The sequence below is a fragment of the Heloderma suspectum genome, chromosome 5 (assembly GCF_057233095.1).
Source record: "Heloderma suspectum isolate Gila_16-S chromosome 5, 16-S_ref, whole genome shotgun sequence".
Lineage (NCBI taxonomy): Eukaryota > Metazoa > Chordata > Lepidosauria > Squamata > Helodermatidae > Heloderma > Heloderma suspectum.
Genome location: NC_139462.1, coordinates 224,079,640 through 224,094,378, shown reverse-complemented (window position 1 = coordinate 224,094,378; position 14,739 = coordinate 224,079,640). Strand labels below are relative to the sequence as shown.

Sequence of the window (14,739 nt, the reverse complement as noted above, 5' to 3'; positions counted from 1 at the left end):
TAGACAGCATAGTAAGAAGCAGAGACATCACCTTGCCGACAAATGTCCGTCTAATAAAAGCTATGGTTTTCCCAGTAGTAATGTATGGCTGTGAGAGCTGGACTATAAGGAAGGCTGAGTGCCGAAGAATTGATGCTTTCGAACTGTGGTGCTGGAGAAGACTCTTACGAGTCCCCTGGACTGCAAGGAGGTCAAATCAGTCCATCCTAAAGGAAATCAACCCTGCCTGCTTATTGGAAGGACAGATAATGAAGCTGAAGCTCCAATATTTTGGTCACCTAATGCGAAGAGAAAACTCCCTGGAAAAGACCCTGATGCTGGGAAAGACTGAAGGCAAAAGGAGAAGGGGACGGCAGAGGATGAGATGGCTAGATAGCATCACGGATGCAATGAATATGAACTTGAGCACGCTCCGGGAGAGAGCGCAGGACAGGAAGGCCTGGCGTGCTATGGTCCATGGGGTCACGAAGAGTCGGACACGACTGAACGACTGAACAACAACAACAACAAAGTTCCTTTAGAGAGCTTCGGCTATTGGCAGTAGAGAAATGAAATTAAATTAAATAAAACCAAGCCAGACCCTTGCTCAGCATTGTCCATCCGGACTGGTGAGCAGCTCTCCAGGGTTTCAGACAGGGGACATTCCCAGCCCTACCTGCAGATGCCAGGGGCTGAATCTACAAGGACAAGTTGCTTACCTGTAACTGTAGTTCTTCGAGTGGCCATTCGCACATATGGGCTCTGTGCCTGCGGAGAGCCTCGATTCGGGAAACTTCTAAAGCTGAGGAGTTTTGGTGGGAACCCTTCCCCCACCATCCAGTGTAGCGGGTTCCCGCCTCTTCCCTCAGTTCCTTAAGAGCGACATTGCAGCCTTGTCACCGAGAGAACTGAACATTTTGGTACCCATTATCGAACTCAAGTATGACACCAAAGTGGGTACGGTGGACAGGTTGTGTGAATGCACAGATGACCACTCAAAGAACCACAGTCAGCTCTCACCTGGGAGTCCAACTTGTAGCGCTTGACAAAGGTGGACGGCGTCAACCAGGTGGCTGCACGACACAGTTCAGGGATGGGAACCCCTCTGTTGAATGTGACAGGCGTCGCTACTGCATGAATAGAGTGAGCTCTAGCCAGGGCAGACAGCTTGAGTCCAGCCAACTCATATGAAAGCTCGATGGTTTTAACGACCCAGGAGGCAAGGCACTGAGTGGACAGAGGCTGGCCCTTCCATTTGCTGCCATAACAGGCAAAAAGACGAGGTGATAAATGAAAATGTTCAGTCCTCACTTTGTAAAACGCAAGGGCATGACATACATCGAGTGTGTGTGATGTCAACTCCAAAGGCATCGTTGGGGAGGCAAAGAAAGCAGGCAGAACTTGGAAACAACCTTGGGTAGAAAAGCAAGATCAGGTCGCAGCACCACTTTATGATGTTGTGAGAGAAAACCCATCTGACATGCCGTGCTGCATGCCTTTTGTACTGTGTCTAATGCCTCATCCATCTTGACATTAAACAAGCCATGCCCATCAAATGGCAAGTCTTCTATCCTTGTTCTTGTCTCCTGTGGAAGACATGAAGACCAAAACCAAGCATGGCACCAAAGGGAGATTGAACCTACCAGGATTTTAGAGCTGCAATCCGTCTGATGGTGAGATGCGTTAATCTGTTGCCTCGACAGTTTCAACGCTTCAGCCTTAAAAAGATGAGCCACCTCCTTTTTATCATCAGGCAAATGATGCAAAGGCAATTTTTGCATCAGGCAAAAAATCAGCTTGCTCACTTTGTCCCACAACAGCAATTAATAACCTGACATCGCTGCTTGATAGTTAGCAATCCTCAAGCCCACTGAAGCAGAAGAGTAAAGTCTCTTGCCGAGTAAATCCAACCTTCTCCCTTCTTTGTCAGTAGGAGAGGAATGTGCTCTCCTTGCCTTGCCTTGCACTGCCTCAACTACCATGGCATTGGGTGCCGGATGCTTGAACAAATATTTTGCAACAGTATTCTGCAGATGGTACATACCTTCCAGGCGCTTTGAATCAGCAGTACCATGGAGGGGGCACTCCATGACTGTTTGATGGTCTCATTAAGAGTCACCAACAAAGGAATAGCCACTGGCTTATGCGATTCTGCATTCACGGCATCAAAGACCGGGTCCTGAATGGATGGGGCAGCTTGCGATGTCTCAAGCCCAAGAGCCTGTGCCATTCTGAGGACTTGGTCAGTGAACTGGCCCAAATCCTCAGAAGGAGAGATGGCCTTACTCATCCCTACCATCAGGTGAAGAAAGCAAAATGGACATGAAGACTCGGAAGTAAAGTCAGATTCAGAGCCCTCAGTCTCAGACAATTGTGGTTGTACTGTCTGCTGTAGGGCAAGCTGTGGCATCGACATTGCCTCAGGGATGGACAACTGAGTCTGAAACAGAGTTTGTACAAGACTCTGTTGTGGTGGTACCGAAGGTAGAGTCATAGGAGGCCTATACACAGGAGGAGGCAGGGCCACCTGTGGAAGGGGCTGCAATGACACTGGCCCAGACAGCAATAATTGATCTGGTGGTTTCAATACAGTGGTTGGTGGGCAGGTTTGGGATTGGCATTCTGCCAACCGGTGATAATGGTATTCAGGGTCATCATAATACGCAGACTATTGTATTGGCCTGGCATGCCTATGGTGAGATGGATGCCTTCCCCAATCCAACCATGGATTGCCTTCCCCGCTCCCGGTACCAACCTCTGTCTCCATGAGCAGGTGCATAAGCTCTGTGAGACGAATTACAGAGAAAACCGATTCAGGCAATCGTTGATGCCTATCCCAGCTGGGATCATAAAAAGTATCTCCAGCCCGTGGAGGATGAGGCAGAGGCTGTAGAGGTGAGAGCTCCCTGATCTCACCCTTCGATGTGGATGTTTGAGGGGGAGGCTCCCATTGGAGAATTGGCACTCTTGGTATGGGCGACGACAGGAGCAGCAGCGCCGGTATGGACTTTGGTACCGACGGCGTCTCTATCACCAGTTGTCAATCCCAACGTGTTGTCGGGATAGAGGAGGGAGGCTCATCTTGGATCGGTGTGCCTGACTGTGGATCAGGCAGTGGTTGAACCCAAGGAGCTTCCTGGTCTTTCACTCGGTCCCGAGTGACTTCCTGAGCCTTTTTGGTGGTCTTCTTTCACTCCTTATGTTCAGAAGATGAAAGGGTAGATTTTTTTAGAAGCCTTCATTTTTTCTGAAAGTCTCTTTGTGAGCATCAACGCCAAAGACCGACCTGGTGTTGCAGGGGGGAGGTCTTGGGTGTCTGGCGAAGCACAGCGTTGGGGGGATTTGGATCCTAATGCTACAGGCTCTATTACTGCCAGCTGAGGTTGAACAACAGATGACAGCAAGAGAAAAAGATTGAATAAATCCTTAACTTTTTGTAGAACTACTATAGTGGCCAACAAACAAAGAGAAGTTCCTCACAAGGCGCACGCAATGATGGTCGAAAGAGAACTGAGGGAAGAGGCGGGAACCCACTAGGGATATATACACTGGACAGTGGGGGAAGGGTTCCTCCCAAACTCCTCAGCTTTAGAATTTTCCTGAACTCAGGCTCTGCGCAGGCGCAGAGCCCATATGTGTGATACACAGAGACCACAAAGAAGAACTTTCTGTATACAAAGTGTGTGCTCTGTCACTGAGCTATGGCCCTTCCCCTCCAAGGAGCCCTTCCTCCAGAGTTGGCACCTTGAATCCAAGGGCCTTTGTGATCCTGGCTGAAAATGTGACGGGTGCAAATTACACAGGTGTGCATAACAGATTCCAGAGGTGTAATATAGATTTTCCAGCTGCAGGAATGCAAGGTTTATACACCAGGCGTAATTTGCTTTGCTGAGCACGAGAGCACAGCCCCTGAGACCTGGTGCCATTTTTGCTGAGCAGAACAACTCTGTTTAGGAACAACTTGTTGCTGGAACTGGACAAAATACTGTCTAAAACAGCCCCAGAAAGGGGGGTGGGGGAATAATGACTGCATCCTTTTTCTTCAGAACTGAAACAATAACAACAGTGACCTCCTCTGGATGGAGGCCAAAAAAAACAGACCAGCCGCCTCACATAACAGGACTTGGCTGGTGAGGAGAGAAATACGAGCGAGCCAGATGCTCCAGAAAAACTTCACTGGGCTCAAGCTTCCCCCGCACTCAAGTATTACTTTCTAGAAAAACAGCTATTTGAGAAAGAGGCCCAAAGAGAGAGCAGTGTCGGGAAGGGCAAACAAAACACCAAAAACACAAATGACCAGGCTGGGTCCATTTTGCATCTCTGGTCCTTTCTTTTTAGTGGAAATGGGTGGATTCTGGTCCGTAGATGCAATAAAAGCTAGCTCCAAAGGTTGTCACACCCTGGTGTGACCAAGAGAAAGAACCCAGGATAAGCTCCGCCAGCCTTTCCCAACCTGGCCCTCTTCAGATGTGCTGTACTACAATTCCCAACATCCCCAAGCCAGCATGGAGGAGGAAGCTCGATTCTCAGTGGGAGTCTATTTTATGGAACTGAGGCTACAATCCTGTACACGCTTTCTTACAATATCCACTGAATTCCATGCGGTTGACGTCTAAGCAGACATGCCCAGAATTGCACTGTAAGGTATGGAGGCAGCAATCTGGTACCCAGCTGAGAGCAGCCTCGCTCTACACACCTGAGATCGCTGGGGGCAGAAACCAGGTTTAGGCCCCACATCAGTGGAGTCTCCACGCGCACCTGCTTACTTGCTTTAATAGAGCTGAGTGGCTGCCCACAATTAAATAGGGGGAAAGGAAGCATCACACTTGGGGTCAACATTTGTTGTTCGGTCATTAAGTCATGTCCGACTCTTCGTGACCCCATGGACCATAGCACACCAGGCCTTCCTGTCCTCTGCTCTCTCCCGGAGTGTGCTCAGGTTCCTATTCGTTGCATCAGTGATGCTATCTAGCCATCTCATCCTCTGCCGTCCCCTTCTCGTTTTGCCTTCAATCTGGGGTCAACATTGCAGGGGTGCAAATGTTGCCCAGCACACCCGACCACCATTGCCCTGGACTCCAAATCCCTCTCTCCATGAACACGTCAGGGGGAATTTGAACCCAGTTCTTCCTGTCCTTTGTCCAATGTGCCCAGGAGTGGGCAACATGTGGCTAGCATGCACCCCACCTGCCCTATTTGTGGACCCACTGCTGCTGAATTTGCTGCTGAAATTTGGCAGCACAGCAGCAAAAATGGGTTGATTTTTCCTTCTTTGGAAAAAAGGAAAGCAAACGTCTGCCACCGAAATTCGGTGGAGTGGGGCAGGGGTGCAGCATCAAACTAGGTCTCGATGAGGCCCATCTTCTCTAATCTGGTGCCCTCCAGATGTGGCTGGGGGATGCCAGGAGTTGTAGTCAAACACATCTGGAGGGTACCAGGTTGGGCAAAGCTGATATTGGCTGTCTCTTTTTAAAAACAAAGTCTAGGAAGGAAAACAAGAAATTATCTTTACTCCTGTCCCTATATGGGAAAGAAGAAACATGGGTGCAAAAAGATTATGATAAACACATGATGGATGATGCAAAAGCCAACGTAGCTACCACAAGACTAGGAAAAGCTGCCTTATTCCAGGTCAAACCACTAGTTCATCAAGTCCAGTCTTGTCTAATCTGACTTGAGGTGGCTCTCCAGAATCTCAGACAGAGATCTGAGGTCACCTGCTCTCGAATTGCTGAAAACAGATGTGCCGGGGATTGGAACTTGGAACCTCCTGCATGCAAAACAGGTGTTTTGCCCCTGAGCTTGTATAAACCGCAACTACCCTATGGAGAAAGAGTGAGCACAAACATTCTCCCGAGTATGACTGTGTATAGGATCGCTTCCTCAGCCAGCAGTGCTTTTGGCCAATCGTCTCCTTCCTACGAGTGGCATCATGGAGGCATAAACAGGGTTTGTAGAAGCTTGTGAAGGCCTTGCCAAAGAACGGCTTTAGGTGGGTGTATGGCAAACCCAGCTGCTAGTACACAGGGCAATTAGAAATGTACCCAGACATGCTGTCCAGGCCAGAACATCTTGTTAAACTATGATGAAATTCCATCGTTGGGCAAGGACAGCCACTTCTTGGAGAAAACTCTGGAAGACTTGGGCGTCGGTCTGGACTTCTCAGAAGTGTGCAGCAGTAGAGCTGACATCTGCGTGGATCGGTGGAAGCTACTTTTTCACCACTCATATATGTTAGGGCAAATACCATGGCCTCAGGAGAGGTAACGAGAGGGGTATCGCAGGGCTCAGTCCTGGGCACAGTGCTCTTCAACATTTTTATTAATGACTTGGAAGAGGAGGTGCAGGGAATGCTGATCAAATTTGCAGATGACACAAAATTGGGCGGGATAGCTAATACCCTGGAAGACAGAAACAGAATTCAAAGTGATCTTGATAGGCTGGAGCGCTGGGCAGAAAACAACAGAATGGCATTTAATAGGGATAAATGCCAAGTTCTGCACCTAGGAAAAAGAAACCAAATGCACAGTTACAAGATGGGGGATACGTGGCTCAACAACACTACAAGCGAGAAGGATCTTGGAATTGTGGTTGATCACAAGCTGAATATGAGCCAACAATGTGATGTGGCTGCAAAAAAGGCAAATGCTATTTGGGGCTGCATTCATAGAAGTATAGCTTCCAAATCCCGGGAAGTACTAGTTCCCCTCTACTCGGCACTGGTTAGGCCTCATCTGGAGTACTGTGTGCAGTTCTGGGCACCACACTTGAAGAAGGATGCAGACAAACTGGAGAGGGTTCAGAGGAGGGCAACAAAGATGATCAGGGGACTGGAAACAAAGCCCTATGAGGAGAGACTGAAAGAACTGGGCATGTTTAGCCTTGAGAAGAGAGGCCTGAAGGGAGATAGGATAGCGCTCTTCAAAGACTTGAAAGGTTGCCACAGAGAGGAAGGCCAGGATCTCTTCTCGATCATCCCAGAGTGCAGGACATGGAATAATGGGCTCAAGTTACAGGAAGTCAGATTCCGGCTGAACATCAGGAAAAACTTCCTGACTGTTACAGCGATACAACAATGGAACCAATTCCCTGGGGAGGTGGTGGGCTCTCCTACACTGAACCTGGCATTCAAGATGAACCTGGACAGCCATCCGTCAGGAGGCTCTGAATTGGATTGTGTGATTCCTGCATTGAGCAGGGGGTTGGACTTGATGGTCTTATAGGCCCCTTCCAACCCTACTATTCTGTGATTCTATATGGACAGTGTGGTAAAACCTATGCTGGCCTTCTACTAACTGCAATAGGGTTGTGGGGAGGGGCACGGGACAGGTGCTCAATACACAAGGCAAAGAGATAGAGAGGAAGGCAAGGGCGCCTGCCTCTTTCGTAGTTGGGAGGAATTCAGAATGTGTAGTTTTTGGTTGCACAATCCTATATATACCAATTGCCCCAAATCCCCACTTTTACCTAAGGCCACAACATTTAATACATTAATTGATCAGAAATTAATTCTTAATCAATTTAAAACTTAACAGACCTAAAAATATGCCCTGACTGCTTGGACAGCAGTTATTTTGGGGGTAGGGAGAATGTATATGTAACAAGTATATTTAACACAGTGTAGCACGCTGTGACAAGTTTGCACAGCACTTTGAGGATAAAGTCGCTCAGATTCGTCATGAATTGGACACCACCATTAATGCAGTTCCATTGGTAGAGGCGTTCAGGGCACCGTCTGGTCCAGTTTTATTGGATGAGTTTCAGTTACTGAGGCCTGAGGATGCGGACAAGGTGCTTGGCCAAGTCCGATCGACCACTTGTGTGCTTGACCCTTGCCCTTCATGGCTTATTAAATCAAACAAGGAGGGGTTGTCTGGCTGGGTCCAGGAGGTTGTAAATTCCTCCTTGAGAGAGGGAGTGGTGCCTGCCGCTTTAAAAGAGGCGGTAATTAGACCACTCCTAAAAAAGCCTAACCTGGACCCAGAGGATGTTAACAATAATAGGCCAGTGGCCAACATCCCCTTCCTGGGCAAGGTGCTTGAGCGGGTGGTTGTAGGACAGCTCCAGGCACTGTTGAATGAAACGGATTATCTAGATCCATTTCAATCGGGCTTCAGGCCTGGTTTTGGAACGGAAACTGCCTTGGTCGCCCTGTGGGATGACCTCTGCCGGGAGAGGGACAGGGGGAGTGCGACCCTGTTGATTCTCCTGGACCTCTCAGCAGCTTTCGATACCATCGACCATGGTATCCTTCTGGATAGGCTGTCTGGGTTAGGAGTTGGAGGCACTGCACTACAGTGGTTCTGCTCCTACTTGGATGGCCGATTCCAGAAGGTGGTGCTGGGGGATTATTGCTCTGTGCCATGGCAATTGTGCCATGGGGTTCCACAGGGCTCTATTTTATCCCCCATGCTGTTTCACATCTACATGAAACCGCTGGGGGAGGTTATCCGGAGGTGTGGGCTGAGGTGCTATCAATATGCAGATGACACCCAGCTCTACCTCTCTTTCTCATCAAAACCAGGTGAGGCAGTGGCTGTTCTGAATCAGGGCCTGGGCACGGTAATGGACTGGATGAGGGCTAATAAACTGAAACTCAATCCAGACAAGATGGAGGTACTGTTAGTGGGTGGTTCATCTGCCCGGCTAGGTGATATTCAACCTGTTCTGGAGGGGGTTGCACTCCCCCCTAAAGGATCAGGTTCGTAGTTTGGGGGTGCTCTTGGATCCAGAACTGTCACTTGAGGCACAGGTGATCTCAGTGGCACGGAGCACTTTTTATCAGCTTAGGCTGGTATACCAAGTACGCCCTTATCTGGACAGAGATAGCCTAGCTACAATTATCCATGCTCTGATAACTTCTCGTCTGGATTACTGCAATGCGTTATACGTGGGGCTGCCTTTGAAAATGGTCCGGAAACTTCAGCTGGTCCAAAATAGGGCAGCAAGATTGTTAACAGGGACTGGCCTGCGAGCTCATATTACGCCAGTACTTTTCCAGCTGCACTGGCTGCCAGTCCATTTCCAGGCCCGATTCAAAGTGCTGGTGTTAACATTCAAAGCCCTTAACGGCTTGGGGCCAGGTTACCTGAAGGATCGCCTCCTCCCATATGTGCCTGCCCGGACCTTAAGATCATCATCAGCGGCCCTTCTCCATGAGCCCCTGCCAAAGGAAGTGAGGCGGGTGGCTACTAGGAGGAGGGCTTTTTCTGCTGTAGCACCCTGGCTCTGGAATGAGCTCCCTAGTGAGGTTCGCCTGGCGCCTACATTGTATTCCTTTCGGCGCCAGGTGAAGACCTTTTTATTTTCCCAGGCATTTTAGCATTTTAGCTTCCTAAATTTTTATCTTTGTTGTTTTAAGTCTGTATTTTAAACTCCTGCACTGCTGCTAGGTTTTATTGTGGTTGTATTGTTATATTGTGGTTTTAATGTTCTATATATTTTAAATTGTTTTATTGTGTGTTGTTTGGTTTTAATTTTTGTGAACCGCCCAGAGAGCTTCGGCTATTGGGCGGTATAGAAATGAAATTAATTAATTAAATAAATAAATAAATTAAACTGCAGGTGCACCATCTTAAAAGAAGCATCTCCATTTTTTTCTAATAAGGCTGCTTCTAAGATGATACCTGCCCACTTCAACACATATGTGCAACATCTTAAAACAAATAAAGCATGTTTCTTGCTTCAGAAATACTGGGGGGGTTTACCTTTAAGCAAGTTTAATTGATAAATCAACTAAAACCATAAGATTGACTAACATTTCTTTCTATGATTATGTATTTATTTACTTACTTACTTACTTACAATACTTATATACTGCTCCACATCAAAAGATTTCAGAGTGGTGAACAGCAAAAATAAAAGAATAAAACACCACGTTAAAACAATTAAACATTTTAAAAGAAACAAGTTCCGATAAGACCGAATTTAATAAACTGTGGCTGGTCACTCAAGGAAGGCTTCCTGAAATAATAATGTCCTCAGGAGGCCCTGGAAGCAACACAAGGCAGGGAATTCCACAGGAAGGGGGCCACCACACGGAAGGCTCTTTTGCTGGTGGACTCCAACTGGGCCATGGGTCCATGTGGGACCACCAGGCAGTCACAGCCAAACTTATTAGCACTTTCCAATCTACTACATTTGTTCTCCTCTACTCTCCATAAGCAGACCTGAGAAGTGTACACCACTGTGTGTGTGCGTTTGTGAATATGATTTCATTTTGCCAGGAAAGAGGCTGATGCCAAGTCCTCCTCCCACTGCTGCTACCACCTGGGAAGTACTCCCCATTTTCTCTCTTGCTGTGCTGGAGGAAAACCAATGCCTCACATGTAATTAGGGCTTGCTCTTTTAGCATGCTTACCAATGTACATTAAAACAGTAGTTGTCGCTCCCAGGAAGAGCACTTAACGGCAGCTTTCCCCAACCAGGTGCCCTCCAGATGTGCTGGACTGCAACTCCCATCATTCCCAGGCAGCATATAGCCATAGAGACTAAAAGTCATTGACAGACAGATCCATCTCCATCCTCCCACGTAAAGAATGGGGAGAAAGAGCAAGACTGATGACCCAATCAGCACTGGAGTCACTGTCTTTTACAAAACAAGGGCAGGGAGAAGATACACTCACCCCGTGGGAGAGAAAACCATGGCAACTGCTGTTTTGATGTATATTTATATGCAGTGTGTGTGTGCGTGTGTGAGAGAGAGACAGAGACAGAGACAGACAGACGGAGAATGAGAGAGAGAGAGAGAATATCTAACAAAATCTCTGCTTAACTTTCATGGAAGACTTCGGGGGTGGGGGGAGGCACAGCCATGCTGGCTGGTTTAGATTAGGAGAAATGTTGGAAAATCAGAAAAATAACAACAAAGTATCTCCGAATGAGGTGAATCATGACCTCATGCAGCATTCCCTGAAGAAATGGCTGCTGTTTATAATAAAATACGGAGTATGCAGTTAAAACTGCAAAAAAACCCACCAAAAAACAGCCCCGCACAGAGAGGAGCCGAGCATTTTCTGTGCACAGCTTGCAAAGCTCAATCAGACCAGATGCATCACGGGACCAGGGAAACCCAAGATCAAATCATCACTCAGCCATCAAGCTCATGGAGAGATCTTGGGCTCGTCACTCTCTCTCAGGCTAACCTACCTCACAGGGTTGCCTCAAGGGTAAAATGGGAGAGCTACGTGCAGCATTGCTGAGCTCCTTGGAAGGGAAGGGCCATAGCTCAGTGACAGAACACATGCTTTGCATGCACAAGGTCACAGGTTCAATCCCTGGCATCTCCAGGCAGGGCTGGGAATGTCTCCTGTCTGAGGCCCTGGAAAGCGGCTCACCAGTCAATATGGATAATACTGAGCTAGGTGGACCGAGCGTCAGAGCTCGAAATAAGGCACCTTCCAGTGTTCCCATGTTTGAATGCTCTTTCCCCCCCACCACCCCATGTAAAAATAAATAAATGCATTCACTGCATATGGGGAGGGGCCATAGCTCAGTGGTAGAGCCTCTGCTTTGCATGCAGAAGAGCCCTGGTTTGATCCCCGGCATCTCCACATAGGGCAAGGGGGGGAAACCTTCCTGAAACCCTGGAGAGCCATGGCCAGCCCGGGTTGACAGTACTAGGCTAGATGGACCCATGGTCTGACTCAGTGTAAGGCAGCCTCCTGTGTACCTAACAGCAGGACGAAAACATAATAAATAAACAAAAAAAAACCAGAGCTAACACTGCCCTGTCTCTCTTTGTCCTAACTTCTCAAAATGCGACGTTGCTCCCACCTCTTCATCCAACAGCCAATGAAGCAAGGTGAGATGGGCTACATACAGCGTGATAATGGGAATGGTATTGTGCTTAGGTTGATGTTACACACAACAGTGGGGCAAGAGAGAGAGACAGAGGGGGAGAGAGACAGAAAGAGGGCGGAGACAGTCCTGCATCACACACAGTCTCTAGTAAAGGCCTGAGAGTGAACTCTGCACACAGCAGATGGGGGAAGGAGCTGTTCACTTTGTGGTTGTTTTCGTTGCCAGGCAATAGAATAAGGGTGACTAGAGTGAAGTAAAAAAAAATCATATTTAATGTCCATTCACCTCCATCTAGAGATTTCCAGTGCATATGAAAAGCTCCACCACTTACTAGCGTTTGCCAGAGTTTCAACCGACCACTGTAGCTATGACTTAAACATCATGACTTTTCTAACAGTGTTAGCCTCCATCCTGTGGAAAGCTTTACCTGTCGATACCTGCTCCACCAAGCTGCTGTTAAAAGGCACAAGATAGTCCAGATTGAAACTTTTTTCAGGTCCTTCACAGAATATTCAAGACGTATTCAATATTCAATGCAGCCAAATATTCAAGAAACACCGGTGAATGCTGGAAACATTTAGCCTCAAAAAACAAAAGCAAGGAATTTGCAGCCTTTGTAAAGAAAGCCCTCGACTCTTGAACAAATCCTTGCATCCAAATTGTTCTCAGACCATTCCAAAATGGTCCCTGCCATGCTCTGACTCCACCCATCATCTTTCCTAACAGGTTAATCCCCCCCACCTCCTGCCCAAGCCAACAAAAGCCTTATTGGGTCATCAGACACCAGCTGTTTGGGAGCCGGCGAATTTGCTGAACATCTTGGATCATTTTCAGCACAAGCTGCAAGCGTCCAATTCAGCTTGGAGAGCCGTTACACCCTGGAGGACACACGTGGAAACCGATGGATGCGTTTCATCTTCCATCAACAGGCAAGCGTCACTTTGGTGTGGTGAGCAGAAGAACTGAGTTTTGTTGGCATGGAATTTTGCAAGTTGGGGTAAGAGGGCCAGAGCTCAGTCTTTTAATCACTGCACCAGCATAAAGTCTGCTCGACCACAGAAGCTCAAACCACAGTCATAGAAACATGTGAAGCTACCTTCGATTACGTCAGACCACAGGTCCCTACAGCACAGTATTGTCTACACTGACCGCCAGTGGTTCTGTGGGGGAGCTTTCCCCAACCAAGTGCCCTCCAGATGTTTTGGACTACAACTCCCAGGAATCCTGGCCACGCTGGCTGGGGCTGATGGGTGATGCCAGGGACTGAACCGGGGACCACCTGCAAGCAAACCATGTGCTCCACCCCTGAGCGATGGGTCCCCCTTCCATGCATGTCCATGTGCATCTTGCATCCTCTCTGCTCCGCTGCTAAATAATCCTCCTGAGAAGTCACAATCTCTCAGTTGCTGGTGCACCAGATTGTTCCGAAGATAAGAAAAGGCTACATGGTAACCCACCCAGAACCATAGAATATTTATTTTATTGAAAATATTTCTTGGCCGGCTTTCAGGGAAGGAACCCTCCCAAAGAGGCATACAGCAATAAAACACATAATAAAAACTGATGCAGTATTAAAAACAATACAAAATTGTTTTTAATACCACGTAGGATAGGGCAGGAAAGGAAAACCGTCAAGACAGAATGCCTCCGGATGCAACAAACTATCAGCAACCCTGGGATACTCTCATTTTCTCTAGCAGCTTGTAGCTTGACTCACTTTTATGAGCCATTTTATTTATTTATAACATGGCCTGCCAAAGTTCCTCCAAGAAACTCAGAGAGGCAATAACAGTTTCTTCATTTTACCTTCACAGCAGGTAAATCCCAGCGATGAAGGCTAGGCTGGGAGATAATGTGTTTCCCAAGATGATCCCTTAGTCTTCATGGCTAAGGGAAGATTTGAACTCAGGTTCCTCTACACCGAATCCTATACTCCATCTTTCACACAACCTAGGCTCTCGTAGCTCAGTGGAAGCACACACGCTTTGGGAGAAGAAGGTGCCAGGTTCACTCTGCTATGGCATCTCCAGTAAAAAGGATCCTGGAGAGCAGGGGGTGGGAAAAACCTAAAGCTGCTGCCACTCAGGGTAGACAATCTTGGGTGAGATGGACCAACGGCCTAACCCAGGACAAAGCAGCTTTATATGTTAAATACAGCCTTCCCCAAACTGGCACCCTCCAGATGTGTTGGACTGCAATTCTCATTATGGGAGCTGCAGTCCATCACAACTGGAGGGCAAAAGATTGGGGAAGGGTTGTCAATAGATGGTTCTCATCTTGAGCTCTTTGCTCTGTCAGCACCTTTGTACAAGGCACCCACGCTCTTCCTACGGCATAGTGTAGCCTGGATCATGGAGGCTGATCTATGAGGAACTGGCTCATGGCAACCCGCTGGCCCAAGATTCATCTTTTGGTCTCTTCTTTCTCTACAGTTCTGTCCATGAGGGCAAAATGAGATATGTTTCCTTCCTTCATAAAGCTAATATGGACATGGTGGCTTTTGCAGTAGAAAAACAGCAGGCGACAGGACAGTGAGTACCCACTCTTTGCTTGCTCATCCTTTTCCTGAAATATCCCCCCGCCCCAATCCATCTCTGGAACAGGAAGTGAGCCTGGCTCAGGGAAGGGGGGCAAGGAGAAAACATTTTTAGAGGAAAACCAGCAGGTGCAGGAGTGGTTAAGCACCCCTCCCTCCCACTGATTCTCCTGTGCAAGTGTGTCCTGCCCCACTCTCCAAGTCTCTGTTCTCTTGGCAAATGAGAGGCTGGTAATTCATGTTTGTCCGAGTAATGTCTGGTACTGACCCAAGGCTAAAACCATTTGTACCTCATCAGCCAAAATACACCTTTGGCTCCAACACAACAGATGACTCAAGCAAGCAAGCCAAGCCACCATGATACAGGGGAAGGACATCCAACGCACAGAGGTTATGAACAGATTCAGTTAATATTACGCTTC

General features: G+C 47.9%; 1 protein-coding gene across 1 annotated transcript in view; it reads right to left on the bottom strand.

Moving 5' to 3' along the window:
• The window catches only part of LOC146345212 (mitogen-activated protein kinase kinase kinase 3-like), a 130,294-nt gene that overhangs the window by 44,070 nt on the left and 71,485 nt on the right, over positions 1–14,739 (bottom strand). The gene's annotated exons all lie outside the window — the stretch shown is intronic.